We start from the raw sequence: 15,670 nt of genomic DNA, 5'->3' as shown, positions 1-15,670 counted from the left end.
ATGTTCCACATATTTAAAAAAAGAGTTTTTGAAATCTATTCAAAAAGCTTGGAAAAAAGCCTGAAAAAGATGAGAAAATATGAGAATTGAGAAAAAAAACTCTAGAATTTTCTCAAAATTTTTTCTTGGAATCTCTTGGCTTTCCGCATTCCCGGGAAACCTTTTGGCTTTCTGCATTCCGGAAATTCTTTTGACCTTTCGGATTCCGGAAACTTTTGACCTTTCACATTCTGATTTTTTTTTTTGTCTTTTTATTTTCCCCGAAACTATTGGCTTTGTGTATTCTGGGAAAACCATTGGGATTCCGAAATTTTTTGACCGTTCGTATTCTAAATGCGTTCGAGGTAAATTAAAATTTTTTAAAAATTCCTAAAAATTAGTGAAAATTTAGACAAAGGTTATTTTAAATTTTTGGAAAATGTGGGGTTGGTGTTTGGCATGTGGTGTGTCCATTCGAGCGCCCGTGACCATTCAAATTCCTTTAAAATATATATTTTTTGACCCAAAAATTTAGAAAATCCATTAAAATTATAAATTTTCATTGGATTTGAGAATTGTCGGGCGAAATTTGAAATTTTGTGAACGATGGGATTCTCAGGAGAAATTAGGAATATTCTAGAAATTATTTTTAAAAATCCTAAAAATTGATATTTTTTAAAATATCAATGGTATTTTGGCAAAACTATTTGCTAAAATTTTTTTAGAAAAATATAGGTTTGGAATACCATAAGATAGGTTTGGTGGAATTCAAAATTATCATATTTTGAGGCCCTAGAAAATTAGAAAAAATTAGAAAAAAATCATGATAATTCTTTTTCTCAAGAATTTAATATTTTTAAGGGTTATTTAATGTTGAAGTACGTTTTCTCGTACTAACATTAGATTGATACGGGTTATTCGCATATTATTAATACGATTGTACCTCGTATTATTAGTTATTTCGGTTTAGATTAATTCTAAAACGATGTTTTCATGATTTTTTACCATTGTTTAGCCATTCTTTTTGGACATGCTCCTTAATTTCTTTTGATGGCTATAATTTGCGTTCAAAGTGTATTTCACTTTTAACACTTTTCTATGATAATTTATTTTACACTTATTTAAGTGTGGTTTATGCTTAATTTCTTAAGCCTAAGATAAATTTTATCATGGGTCAGTTGATCGGTTTGTTTTGGTGGATTTTATTGGATGTTTTCCAAGTTTTATTTGGACTCATCAGGTTCTGTGCCTAGATCACTTGTGTCTAAGGTTTTTTATTGAGTGTTACACACATGTGTTTCACTTGCTTACTTTGGAGTTTTGCTGGATCTATAGCCTGCATGTATTGATGAGTGTAATCTCGTCGGCATTTTCACTTGTTGAAATCTCTTTCTTTAGAGTTCACCGAGTTTATCTTGTTGTGTTCGGATTAAGAAAATTTGGATTTTTTCTTTGTTGGCATTTCTTTCTCTAGTTCGGTACTTTAGGTGATTTATACAGTCCACCTGATAGGTTTACGAATGAACATATGTGACTCATCAAGACGTTGATGACTCTCTATGTTGATATGGAAAACTCGGGACGCCGATAGTTCCATGTGCAGATGTGGGTACGTCTGGGCGCGCCGATGAATCCCTGGTTCCTGCTGCTATAATGCCATGTTTTCTTACTTTATTCCAAATGGTTTACAACGAGGAAATTGCTTTGAGTATGAATTCCTCTGATCATTCACAATCTGATGGGCAAACAGGGCGTATGAATCAGCTTGTAGAGGATATGCTTCGTGCATATATCTCTGAAAAATCATCATATTGGGAAAAATATCTTCTGATGAGTGATGAAATTTGCCTAAAACAATTTTAAACATACGGCTATTGGTTTTAATCCGTTCATGCTTATGTATGGATTTCAACCCAGGGCACCTATTGATGTCAGTCTTAAGGACATTGAGCTTGATGCATCGAGGGATTTCTTACGTGATATGTAGGAAATGCTGACCGAAGCTCAGGATTCTATCAGGAGTGCTTAGGATAGAGCATGATTTTATGCTGATAGAGGGGACGCTCATCTTGGGTCTTTTGAACCAGGAGCGTTGGCTTATTTAAAAGTTCCTAAAGATTTTCAGACTTTGTCAATGGAAAAATGCTCGAATTTATCTCCTAGATATTGTGGTCCATTTCGAGTTATACATCGGATTGGCACGGTTGCGTATGAACTAAAACTACCTCCAATTGTTAGAGTTCATCCAGTCTTTCATATCGATAGATTGAAAGGGAAACTGGGAGGTGAGGATGACAAAGTTACTCCTCAAGAACTCGTTGAAGTCGAAGAATTATCCTATGTTCCACATGAACCTGATAAGGTACTTGAATTCAGGGAAAGGAAACTTTGTAGTTGACTAATCCCTGAGGTTAAAATTAGGTGGCAAGATAGGGAAATAGAGGATTCGACTTGGGAGTCGGTTGATATTGTTTAGTGCAGTTCTCCTTCTTTTCATTGCAAGAGTGCAATGTTTTGAGAGAGGAAAAGTATGTTATATGCACATTATGTGTGCATATACTAGGAGGCTAACCCACATTAGGCTTGTGAGCATGGGAGCATGGGAACAAGCTCTAGTGGAGCATGGGTTAGGACTAACCTTAAGGGTTAAGGTTAGGGTCGGGCATCTAAGGGTCACACATGGGAAATGGAGAGTCAAGAGTCGCTTGAGGGCCCTCCTATATAATAGGGGCATAGGGCATACTCAAAGGATGGTCTCTTGATGTTATCTTGAGGCTTAGGCTATGGTCTCTTGATGTTATCTTAAGGCTAGGTTATGTTATGCTCTCTTGTGTAGAGGATCATAACTACTCACCTACCATTTCACATTATAGCTACATGATATTGGATTAGAGTTAAACCTCTTGATGGTATGGGACATCAAGGTAAAGGTATGATGTATTTCATTATAATTCATGTGTGCATCCCTTGGGCTCAGGGGTGGTCGGGTGGATGAGTTTATGCCTGATTTATGTATGTTTATGCATAACAATTATGTAGAGAGATCTTAGGGTTTTAACACCCGGGTACCAGGGAAAAGAGTTCCCAGGCCCTCTAGCCCCGACGCTTCAAGCAAACTTCAAGATAGTCACACCACTTACACACCCAATATGAAATTGCCTGTTTCACAAATTCAGCTGTGAAACAATCTTTTAATGAAACCATAGTATCACTGATCATAATCCTCCAAAGTATCCAGGTTGAATTCTAATTTCCAATCATTCTTTCATCGGTGTACCTATAGCATCATTGGCAACCAGAACGCTCACCATCTATCCACTCAAGGGCCTTTTCAATAATTCCTAGCTCATAGTACCCGAAAATATATTCACTTATGAAAATCCAGATGGACTCTCCGTTGAAGATCAGCAAGATCAACCAATAGATCCATATAAAAGAGCCGTGGACTCATCCGTTTTGAGGACCAGCAAGGCCAATCAACCAGATCCATACCCGAGTTCAGAAAACAACTCTAACACCTTGTTCCATTTTCTTCCTCGACGCACGTGTGGGTATCTTCGGCAACCCCCCAGAGCCCGAGCACCGTATGGTCAGCACCCTCTAGGCTCCTTCCCAGGTCACCTAGCGCTTCACTCATAGGCCGCTTCCTTGGTCCCTCATCCACCATACCGCAAGCTCACCATTTAAATCGAACCGAGGCTAGTCAAGACCTCGGGTGACCGTGCTACGCGACACATCCTCCATTGACTCTCCGTCACAGCTATTTGCAACTTTATTACTTAGGTCTCCACGACCTCATTCACAAGATGGTCAAAAAGCTTCCTCAGCATTCTTGACATAAAACAATCATTTAAAAACAGGTCATAAATACAGTTTCTAACGAACTGTCATCTTTCCACATTGTTCCACATCATTTCTCGTTATTCCACATTCTTCTACATCAATTCACATTGCGTAATCCACATCCAATCATATGTATTCCCATCATCCTTCATTCATTCTCATCCAATCACATCATATTACATCTCATCCAATCACATCATATAACATCTCATCACATCTATCCTCATCACATCTCATCCATTCACATCTACCCATATCCACATCACATCTATCCTCATCACATCTCATCCATTCACATCTAACCATATCCACATCACATCCATTCACATCACATATCATCCATTCACATCTATCCCAATTCACATCACATACATTCACATCGCATCTCATCCATTCACATCTATCCCGATTCACATCACATCACATCCATTCACATCACATCTCATCCATTCACATCTATTTACATCACATCACATTCACATTCATTCACGTCTATTTACATCACATCACATTCACATCCATTCACATCTATTTACATCCACATCACATCACATACATCACACCCGCATTACATCACGTCCACATCTCATTCTCATCCATTTACATCACATCACATCCTTTCACATATCATCACATCTCATTCTCATCTCATCACCCACATCCATTTACATCACATCACATCACATCCACATCTCTTCACATCCACATCTACATCACATCACATCCCATCCACATCTCTTCATATCCACTCACATCTTATCACATCCACTCACATCGTATCACATCGCATTCACATCTCATCCACATCTCATCTATATCCCATCCACATCTCATCACATCCACTCACATCTTATCACATCCACTCACATCCTATAACATCGCATTCACATCCATTCACATCGTCTTATCACATCCTATCACATCGCATTCACATCTTATTCACATCGTATTCACATTTAGTAACATTTTCTACTTTCGATACCGATGAGACTTTTCTAAATTTCTGCCAATTGCTTGGCTTAGTTAAAGGTACTTTTTCTCTCTCGACGGATATTTTCATATTCTTTCTCAAATTCCTCAAGTGAAATATATTCAATATTCTTCTTTTGAGTAAAAGATTCATGGCATTTTACAAAAATCAACTCTACCCATATTTCCCAATAAAATTAATAATGCTTCAAACTCTACTTTTGATAATTACTCATAATTTGAATTATGCTAAAAATTCCTCTTTTACCATTTAATTTCTTGGATCTCAAATATCATGGGAATTCTTCTTTTTGCATAAAATAAATTTATCAAAAATTATTCTTTTACCCTTTAATTACTTGGATCTCAATTATCATGGAAATTCCTCTTTTTGCATTTAAATTATTGAATTCCAAATGTCATGGGAATTCCTCTCTTATCATTTAAAAATTTCTCATGCATAAAATAAATTTATCTAAAATTCCTCTTTTCTTTAATAAAAATATCCATTATTTCAAATATGCCAAGAATTTCACTTTTACCATTTAAATGATTGAATTCCAAATGTCATGGGAATTCCTCTTTTATCATAAAATAAATTTATCTAAAATTTCTCTTTTCTTTAATTAATTATTTATGCATAAACACTAAAAATTAATTTCCCATGAATATGATGAAAATCATTCTTTTAGCATAGGATGACCAATCCTAGAATATGGTAGGAAGTCCTCTTTTAGCATTATGCATAAAAATAAGATATGTATTATTTTCTAAAAATTTTGCCATAGATTCACTGCTATTACTGATAATTTTTAATTTTCCTAAAAAGAATAAGACATTGCAATACAATTATGAGATTAGGCTTATTTCTACTATTCTTCTTTTGCCAAAATGATAGGATTTATCTCTTTCACATTTATAATCACTTAAAGTAGTTTTTTAATTACTTATAAGAATTTATCATTATTTTATTATCATAAAAGCATAAAAAGCCATTTTCTTAACCTCTAGCTTAACAAGCTTAGAGTATGGTTTTGAATTAAGAATTTATCAATGAGAAGCACTTTTTCTAAAGAATTAGTCATAGGAATGACTATTCTTTTGGGAGAGAGATATATAGATAAAAAGCATTCTAATTAAGCATAAAGATTAACTTTTTTACGATTAATCATTAAAAACTCTTTAGGAAAAACTTGATTTGTATTAAAAATAATTAATTAGAAACTTCTCAAGCTTGAGAGGGGTTGAGAAGTGAAATCATTGAGAATATTAACAAAAAACCATGAAATTCTTCTGGTTTGGCTTGCTTCTTTATCTTAGAAGGAAGCCCAGTCAGTTGAGAAGAAAGCTCCAAGAGTTGTTGAAGAGAGAGAAGCTCCAAGCTCTCCAAAAGTAGAGGATTTTTAAGGGATAATAGAAAATATCATTATTTCAATGTAATACTGGCATGGTATAGCTCACATATTTTTTTTTCAAAAGACTAAGGATCTATTTATAGGTGAGGGAGGCCACTAACCAAGTCCAACTGGGTTCTAGAATTTTTCAGGTTCAGTTTGGCTGAATTTGGACAAGATTTGGACCAGTTTAGCTCCCATTTTGATCTAGTTTGATCTAGGAGAGAGGAGAGATAAAAATATCATATTTTTTTTGAATTAAAAACCCTTCCACATGTGTGAATTAGGTGCTTACCTCAAGAGTCCCCCTCTCCTTACCAAGGTGTTAAAAATTCATCATTCCTCCAAAATATCTCATTTTTTTAGTAATATCTCTTAATTTTTAACTAATAAACCTTGTACTCAGTCAACTCTTCATCTTATGTGAGCATTTACTCATTTTTGGGTTTTTTTTTTATTCTTTAGATTTATCTCATCCCAACACTTAGATTAATCCAATTGATCCATTGGAACCTTAATTGGACCATAATCCAAAATTTTTTGAAAATGTAGACCCTTAGGCTAAGGTCCTTTATACACATTTTTAATTAATTCCAAATGCACATTTTGAATTTTTGTTTGAGGGGAATCTATTTTAGACACTAGGAGGATTTTTATATCCAAAGATATCTCAATTTTAGATTTTCTCTCTCTAGACATTTTCTCTCTCTAGGCCAAAACAGGGTAAAACAAGATCTTTCTTCTATTTCAGAGAGGGGAATAATTACAAGAACAGAAGGGGAGGTTCTTACACCTTTACACCTCAAAAGCTGGAGGGAGGAATCTTACATCCTACCCCACTTAAAAAACGCGAGATGTCCTCATCTCACAGGTGGAGTATAATCTCTTTCATCTTCTTCTTCTTCAATCACTTCCAGCGTTACTACTACCTTGGAAGTGGACGGCCAATTTGGGAACATCTCTCTTTGACTTCCCCTATTCTGAGGCAGAGGTCTTGCATTACTTTGGATTGAAACTGAGGGTTGGTTAGAGAGTCTACCTCTGGGATTTCCTTGATTTTGACAGAAAGGAACCTGATTACTCTGGAAGGAAGGAGCTGGAGTGTGGAATCTTGATCCCTAACTTCCTTGCCCCGAAAACTTTGATCCAAAAGGAGTTGGGCAATCTATACTGTGATGTCCAAATCTTTGACAGTTACAACATTTCACTTCTTTGTTCAAGGGTGGAAGTTCTGAAGTTGAATTCTAGGGGATTGAGTTCCGAGAAAAGGATCTTTCTTCTATTCTGGAACTTCCCATATCCTGAGCTTGACCTTGTTGTCTCTTAGGCGGTGGTGGAAAGCTGGAATCACCGTTTGGAGTTAGAAATCTTTTGAAAGATGATGGTGCTGGCTTCGGCGGGACCTTGACATCGAAGGCCTTGATGAAATCCTTCGCCATCCGCACTGCTTCGGCCATGGAAACTGGCTTGGCATTCTTCACTCTAGGATATTCAAAGGTTCATTCAGTCCCCGAATAAACCTAGCCATGATCTATTCTTCATCCAGGCGGTGGTGAGTACTTGAGGAGGAGAGCGAGCGCTTGGTGATACACTTCAAAAGTTCTGCTCCCCTGGGTTAACTCTAAGAATTCGTTCATCTTGGTTTCCAGAAAGCCGGGAGGACATAATCTCTTCCTTAGGTAAAATTTGAGATCATTCCATGTCTAGGTGTTCCGATCCAGACGGTTTGTCTCGCAGTGGTTTCTCCATGCCACTCTAGCTGTTTCTACTATCTTCAGCCTTGCAAGAGCCATTTTACTCTTCTCATTGTAAAAGGGTGACATCGAAGTATTCTTCCATTGTTTTGATCCACTTCTCCACAGCCTCGCCCAAGTTTTTCCCTTCACCCTTGAAAGGTCTAGGCTGCGATCTATGAAGAGTTTTACGAACATCCGAGTCGAGCTCTTCCTCATCAAGTTGGGGGTTAACATTCCTACCATGACGACCTCGATCCATGATCCTACCAATACGAAAATTCTTGTTAAGTCCCTTGATTTATAATTCAATTTCGACTTTAGATCCAACTGATTCTGGGGTTCTTTAGATTGGTCAGCCCCCCACAGAATCCTGGGATAAAGATCCCTTCTATAAGAAGAACATACATAACTCATTATCAGAGAATAATTCATTCATATTCTTAACACAATAATGGTCCATCAAATCAAAAATTCCATCTGAACATTCCTCCACGGGAATATCAGTTATGCAAGTTCTCAATTTGCCATCCCTTAATTAGAGTCATTGGGTCAAGGTCAAAGAGCAACAATCTGTCAGCACAATCCACTAATCTCATAGTGATTTGCTGAAGTCACAATCGTCATTCCAGTTACTATCATCATCACTGGGTTTCGTCCCATTCATCCTCATTGTCTTCTTTCAACCAGAATTCAAGAATCATTATCTTTTAATCAGAATCCAAATCAACTCATCAATTCTCAACCAGAAATCTAAAATCATATCAACTAGCATTTGAATTCATCATCTGGATAGCATTTTTGCTTAGAATTTCAAGGTCTTAGATTTGCTTGTATATATTATTAGTAAAAAGCTGTAGATATACCCACGGTATATACGGGTAGTCATGGTCCTTGGAGTTATAAGGTAAATACCATCATATCTAGGCCTCAAGCAAGTCGGGGATTCCATACAATTGCGTACTTCTATCTGAACACCCAATTACCAATTTATGAATCTTTATTTTGAATATAAATTTGTATGAATTTTATCACACAATTACAATCTTTTACTAGTACTTCATAAATTTTTGATATTTCTGGCTTCTCGGCTGTTTCACTTTAGCCAATTTACTCTGATACCAGCTGAAAGATCCTTGCCCCCTCCGCGCAACGAATTCGGGGGTGCCAGCGGACGTAGCACTTCTTGCGCAGGGCATAACATCTCACTCGGGGCCTCGCCCACGGATATCATCCGGACAAGAGACTAATCCCTCGGTTCTTCCAAAACCGAACCCGAAAAAACTTCCCTTGCCGCCCAGAAAGCACGGGCGATTCCTCCAGGATATTTTTATTCTAATGTAATCAAGAGCCTTAACTAACCAAATTGATGCGACCGAACCCATAAATCACATGGTCAGATCAAGGAAAAGACTTGCACTTGGATCATAGAGACCAACCCTTTTTTCCTCATTGAGAGGCACAGCCGTTGATTCTTTTCCATAGAACAAGGACTATCCGGGATTTACTTCATCTATCGTACCCTAACAGAATTTAGTCTTATTTTAGGGATCCATCAGTCCAACCTAATCCCATCCAATCCCATGGGTTAGCCAACCGCCCAACCACTGTATTGATAGGATCCATTATAAAAATTTGGTTATGTTTTGCCCCGAGCACCAGGGAAAAGAGTTCCCAGCCCCCTAGCCGGCACTTCAAGCAAACTTCAAGATAGTCACACCACTTACACACCTAATATGAAATTGCATGTTTCACAGATTCAACTGTCTTTAAAACAATCTTTTAATGAAACCATAGTATCACTGATCATAATCCTTCAAAATATCTAGGTTGAATTCTAATTTCCAATCATTCTTTCATCATCGGTGTATCTATGGCATCATTGGCAACCAAAACACTCAGCACCTATCCACTCAAGGGCGTTTTCAATAGTTCCTAGCTCATAGTACCCGAAAATATATTCACTTATGAAAATCGAGATGGACTCTCCATTGAAGATCAACAAGATCAACCAACAGGTCCATATAAAAGAGCCATGGAGTCATTTGTTGAGGATCAGCAAGGCCAATCAACCAGATCCATACCCGAGTTCAAAAAGCAACTCTAACACCTTGTTCCATTTTCTTCCTCGACGCATGCATGGGTATCTTCGGGGACCCAAAGCCCGAGCACCGTATGGTCAGCACCCTCTAGGCTCCTTCGCACGTCACCTAGCGCTTCACTCATAGGTTGCTTCCTTGGTTCCTCATCCACCATACCGGAAGCTCACCATTTAAATCGAACCGAGGCTAATCAAGACCTCGGTCGACCGTGCTACGCGAGACATCCTCCACTGACTCTCCATCATATCTGTTTGCAAATTTATCACTTATGTCTCCACGACCTCATTCACAAGATGGTCAAAATGCTTCCCCAGCATTCTTGACATAAAACAGACATTTAAAAACAAGTCATAAATACAGTTTCTAAACGAACTCTCATCTTTCCACATTGTTCCACATCATTTCTCGTTATTCCACATTCTTCTACATCAATTCACATTGCTTAATCCACATCCAATCATATGTATTCCCATCTTCCTTCATCCAATCACATCATATTACATCTCATCACATCTATCCTCATCACATCTCATCCATTCACGTCTACTCATATCCACATCACATCACTCACATCACATCCATTCACATCACATATCATCCATTCACATCTATCCTGATTCACATCACATCACATCTCATCTATTCACATCTATCCTGATTCACATCACATCCATTTCACATCACATCTCATCCATTCACATCTAACCCGATCCTCATCACATCACATCCATTCACATCACATCTCATCCATTCACATCTATCCCGATTCACATCACATCACATCCATTCACATAACATCTCATCCATTCACATCTATTTAGATCACATCACATTCACATCACATTCACATCCATTCACATCTATTTACATCACATCACATTCACATTCATTCACACTATTTATATCACATCACATTCACATCTATTTACATCCACATCACATTTTCTTGGCATTTCCCACACCATACATGAGGACAAGGTCCCCCGTTTTTTATTCTTTTTCCTTGAGGTTTCTATCAAACTAGTGTTTCCTGCGTGTCTCATCCAGTTTTTCCAAGTCAATTAGCCTTTCAGCTAATGCAATCTCAGTCAGACGCTCTTGTATAGCAATCCTTAAGCTTGGGACTAGGTATTCCATGGGCATAACCGCTTCCACACCATAGGATAGACGAAAAGGAGTATATCCTGTCGCTACCTTATATGATGTGCGGTAGGCCCAAAGAGCTGCTGTCAGCTTATGCTCCCAATCTGTTTGATGTTTTTGTCAAGATGGTACACAAAATCTTATTGGTACTTTCTACTTGACCATTGGCCTGCGGGTAGTAAGGTGATGATTTTTGATGGATTACTAAGAATCCTGCAAGCAAATGATTAATCACCTCATTGATGAAATGCCGCGATCACTCACTAATTCTAAGGGGCAGTCGAATCTTGATATGATTTGCTCATATACAAATTTTATACTTGTTCGCGCATCAGCTTTCTTTGAAGCTCTGGCTTCTACCCACTTCGTGAAATAGTCCGTGGTGGCCACAATTATGTAGCGGGCTTGGGATGGATGTGCCACTGGACTAATCGGCCCCACAAAATCTATCCTCCATTTCTCAAATGGTTGCCTTATGAGATGATGGGAGTTAGTGGCATCTTGTCTCTTTGTTGATGAGGAACAACAAAACGTTGGCATTCCTCGCATCTTTTGACGAACTCTATGGTGTCCTCGAATAACATAAGCCACCAGAGTCCATCTTGAAGCACTTTTCGAGCTGTAAGTTCTCTAGCAAAATGCCCGCCTACTATCCCTGAATGAGATTCTTCCAGTATGGTCATGAATTCATCCTCTCTTATGCATCGTCTAAGCACATTATCTTTGCCTAGCCTATATAGTTCTCTGGCAATCAATTGATATGGTGTCGCAAGCTTGATAAGCTGCCGCATCTTATCCTTCTTCAAAGGCATGTCCTGCAAAAAACCATAAGCTAGATACTCTGAGATCTCTTTACTCCACTCAGGTACCATATCCAACTTGAATAAACAAGCATCAAGAAGGTCATCATCGACACCAGTTGCTAGTTCTCCATTTGGAATTCTGGATAGGTGGTCGGCCAACACATGCTGTGTTCCCTTCCTTACTGTGACAATAAAGTCAAGTTCCAACAGCAATAACAGCCACCAAACGGGTGATTCTTCCCGTAGTGCAAGGTTTATTTACTAGATATAGCAAGGCTTGATGGTCTACAAAAAATATGAATTTGCTGGCCAAGAGATAATGTCGATATTTCTTGACTACGTAGACCATGGCCAATCCTTCTCTCTCTGTAGTGGTGTAGTTCACCTCTGCATCATTCAATTGACGAAACTGACTAGCAAAGCAAACTGGATAGTCCAATTTGAACTCACCAGGTTGTGGGCTAGCACGCAACCAATAGCGAAATTTGATGCATCGATGTGTATGTGAAATATGAGATCCCAATTGGGGGGTTGCAAAATAGGTGTGCTTGCCAAGGCTTGCTTCAGACGATCATAAGCCTCTTGACACTCCTCAGTCCAATCAAAGACAATGAGAAGTTTGTACAAGGGTCGGGCTATCTCAGTATAAAATATGATGAAGTGTCGATAATACCCCACATGACCGATAAACCTTTGCACTCCTTTGTAGTTGGTAGGCGGTGGTAGCTCCAAGATTAGTTTGACCTTGCTATCATCAGTGGATATACCATTTTTTGAGAGTGTGTCCCAGTATCACACCATGCTTGACTCAAAATTGGCACTTCAAGGGGTTTAATGATATCTGATATAATCGGCAACGTTCAAACACTTTCCTCAAGCAGGTCAAATGATCTTCCCATCGAGAATGTGCACATAGATCATCAATAAACACTTCCAACCACTTTTGCAAGTAGTCCTTAAAAGTTGTGCACATCAATCGTTTGAAAGGTTGCCGAGGCATTTGTGAGACCAAACGGCATGACTTTGTAAGTAAATGTCCCCCACATTGTATTGAAGGCTATCTTATGTTGGTCTTATGGTGCTAAGGACACCTGATTGTACCCAGAAAACCCATCTAAGAAGCTGTACGCTTCCCTCCCAGCCACTCTTTCCAAGACATGTTTAGTATAAGGTAATGGGGTAATGGTCCTTTCGAGTGGCCGCATTTACTTTTTAAAGATCAACACATACTCTCAGTTTCCCATTCTTTTTAGGCACTATCACAATAGGTGACAACCAATCCGTATGTTTGATCTCATAGATAAAGTCTGCAGCAATGAGCTTATCAATTTCCTCCTTTATACTTTGGATTCATGTGGTATAGTTTCTGCCTGGTTGGTCTTGAGCCTTCCATGATTGGAATCGTATGTTGTACCACCTTCGGCGGTACCCCTTTCATTTCCTTGTAATTCCAGGCAAAACAATCCTTATATTTCTTAAGGAGAGTAATGAGATCTTCTTCCTCTCTACAGAAGTCAAATTATTAGCAATGTATACGGGCCGTGCTTCTTCCCCTGGTCCCACAATATCAACCTCCTTGACTTCTGCCGGGGACCATCGTATGATGCCAACAGCCCTTCCTCTTTTACCCTAGTGGCTGTTAGCCGGCGGACCACTCTCCAATCATCTACTGTGTATAGTTCTTGAAATGGTCGAGTACTGAAAGAACATCTGTTTTGTCCTCATTGTCCTTCTTGGCTTTTACCATGATCTTCTTGGCCTCACACTCTGCCTTAGCTAAGGCTTTGTTGCGTTTTTGACATCCCGCTTTTGTAAGCTTGGGTGTATCGGTTTCTTGAAGGGTGATTTTCTCTTGGTGCCTCCCTTCCAATGATATTTTGCTCAACTCCTCGCCCCAATCCTTTGAGAATTCATCATGTATCTTTGTATTCTCAAGGTATCTCAACCATTGGGCATCTGTAGGTCTGCTTCGTAGCAGGGCGTTTCGTCGGGCTAGGTACCGTTTCTGCCTCCGCCATTGTCTGAGACGTTGAACACTAGTACGACTTCATGTCATAGTACCTTCTGTACTTGATGTCTCTCCTTCTGATTCCTCATACATGGTTTGCCAATTAACCATGTAGATAGAAGTCGTGGGAATGGTTCCAAATTCCAAATACTGGGTTCCCTTTGGGCTGCATTACATCAATGGTAGCCAATACATGCATCCAATTTTCACCGAAGTCCAGGGGAGGTAGTGATGCATACATTTTCGTTTCCTCCTCATCCTTGGTCTCCCCCTCTGTAGGTTGGCATATCTGAAGGGATGTGATTCGCTCCATGTGATCGAGTCATTATTACCAAACAATTGCCCTTCCATGGGGTGTGCTTTCCATGCTCTTAGATCAATTTTCAAGATTTGTGAGTCCCTGCGTACATATACATGATCCAAGGCCCAATCATGCACCAATTTGGATTCCCTCATCATGAAGGGTCATCCCAATATTATGTCATATGTATCAGGTTGGCGTAGGAAGTCCATGACCACAAATGTATGATGATAGTGGAACGTAAAAAGTCTAAATTTAACATTTTCCAAAAGCCCAATGGGTCTCGAAGATGTTCCATCAGCCATCTTAACTATTAGATATGCTCTTTTTAGTTCAGGCTTCCCCCAGTTTTCCCAGCAACGTTTGGTAATGATGCTGACACTTGCCCCACCATCCAGGATAGCCAATGCCTGGTATCCATTATGATGGATTGGGATGGTAGCGTTTGTGTCATCACTTTCATAGTAGCATCCCAATTGGTTAACTGGTATCTTAAAACGACTCGCGTTTCCTTGGTATGCTTCAAGGGTCTTTCTGCCAAGGGTGGCAGAGTATCATCAATATTATCGGCTGGCTTTAGACCTCCCTCGATCCATTCTTTTACATCTTTCCATCAGGTGGGTGAGTTTGCGTAACAGTTTCCCCAAGGGCATCTGGACAGGTGTGGATAGTACAGTCGCGAGGCTTCTTATATCCGCCGTGGGTTCCTTGGATATAGAGTGCTCTTCTCATTGAGGTGTCTCGTATTCTTCCAAGGGGAAGGAATGAATAGATCCCCCCAACTTATTTTCCTCAAACATTCTAGTCATTGTGTTTGTTTGGGAGTCCTCTTCATTTCCCTCCGGAATCGGGGTTGGCATGTTCAAGATCCTATTCCGAGGTAGTTCATCTCATGGATAGATGGTATCCCTTACTCGACTGGCCCTTGGCTTAGTTTCATGAAGTTGTTGGTACTCTTTGACTAAGGCTTTGGCATCTTCTAGCTTCCTTATTTCTTCATCGGCATTGGGATACTCACCAACCCCCTTTGGAGTTGCTGGTTGTTCTCCTTGCTTTCCCAGGTCTAATCCTCCCACATTGATCCCTTGATTCCCTTCTTCCTTTGATTGTGTGGATCCGGTATCAATTATATCTTCTTTGCATCCATCTTGGATTGTAACCCGTGTGTCCCCCTTTCTTAATTTCTTCACTCTTCTCCTACGGCCAGTTCTAGAAATAGTCGCATCCACCCGGTTCCTTCCCTTGTCTCTTAACTAAGCTTGAGCTCATGTTAGGACATTGAGCGGTGTGATCTTCCCAGATTGTACACTAATGGTACGGATAGTGGCCTGAGAAGCAGAACCACTTGCTCAGTAGGGACAATCTTTGATCAAATGATCAATTCCACATTTAATG

This window comes from Cibotium barometz, chromosome 16 (assembly GCF_041138505.1).
Source record: "Cibotium barometz isolate CiBa-2024 chromosome 16, ASM4113850v1, whole genome shotgun sequence".
NCBI lineage: Eukaryota > Viridiplantae > Streptophyta > Polypodiopsida > Cyatheales > Cibotiaceae > Cibotium > Cibotium barometz.
Note: the sequence above shows the minus strand (reverse complement) of the source record.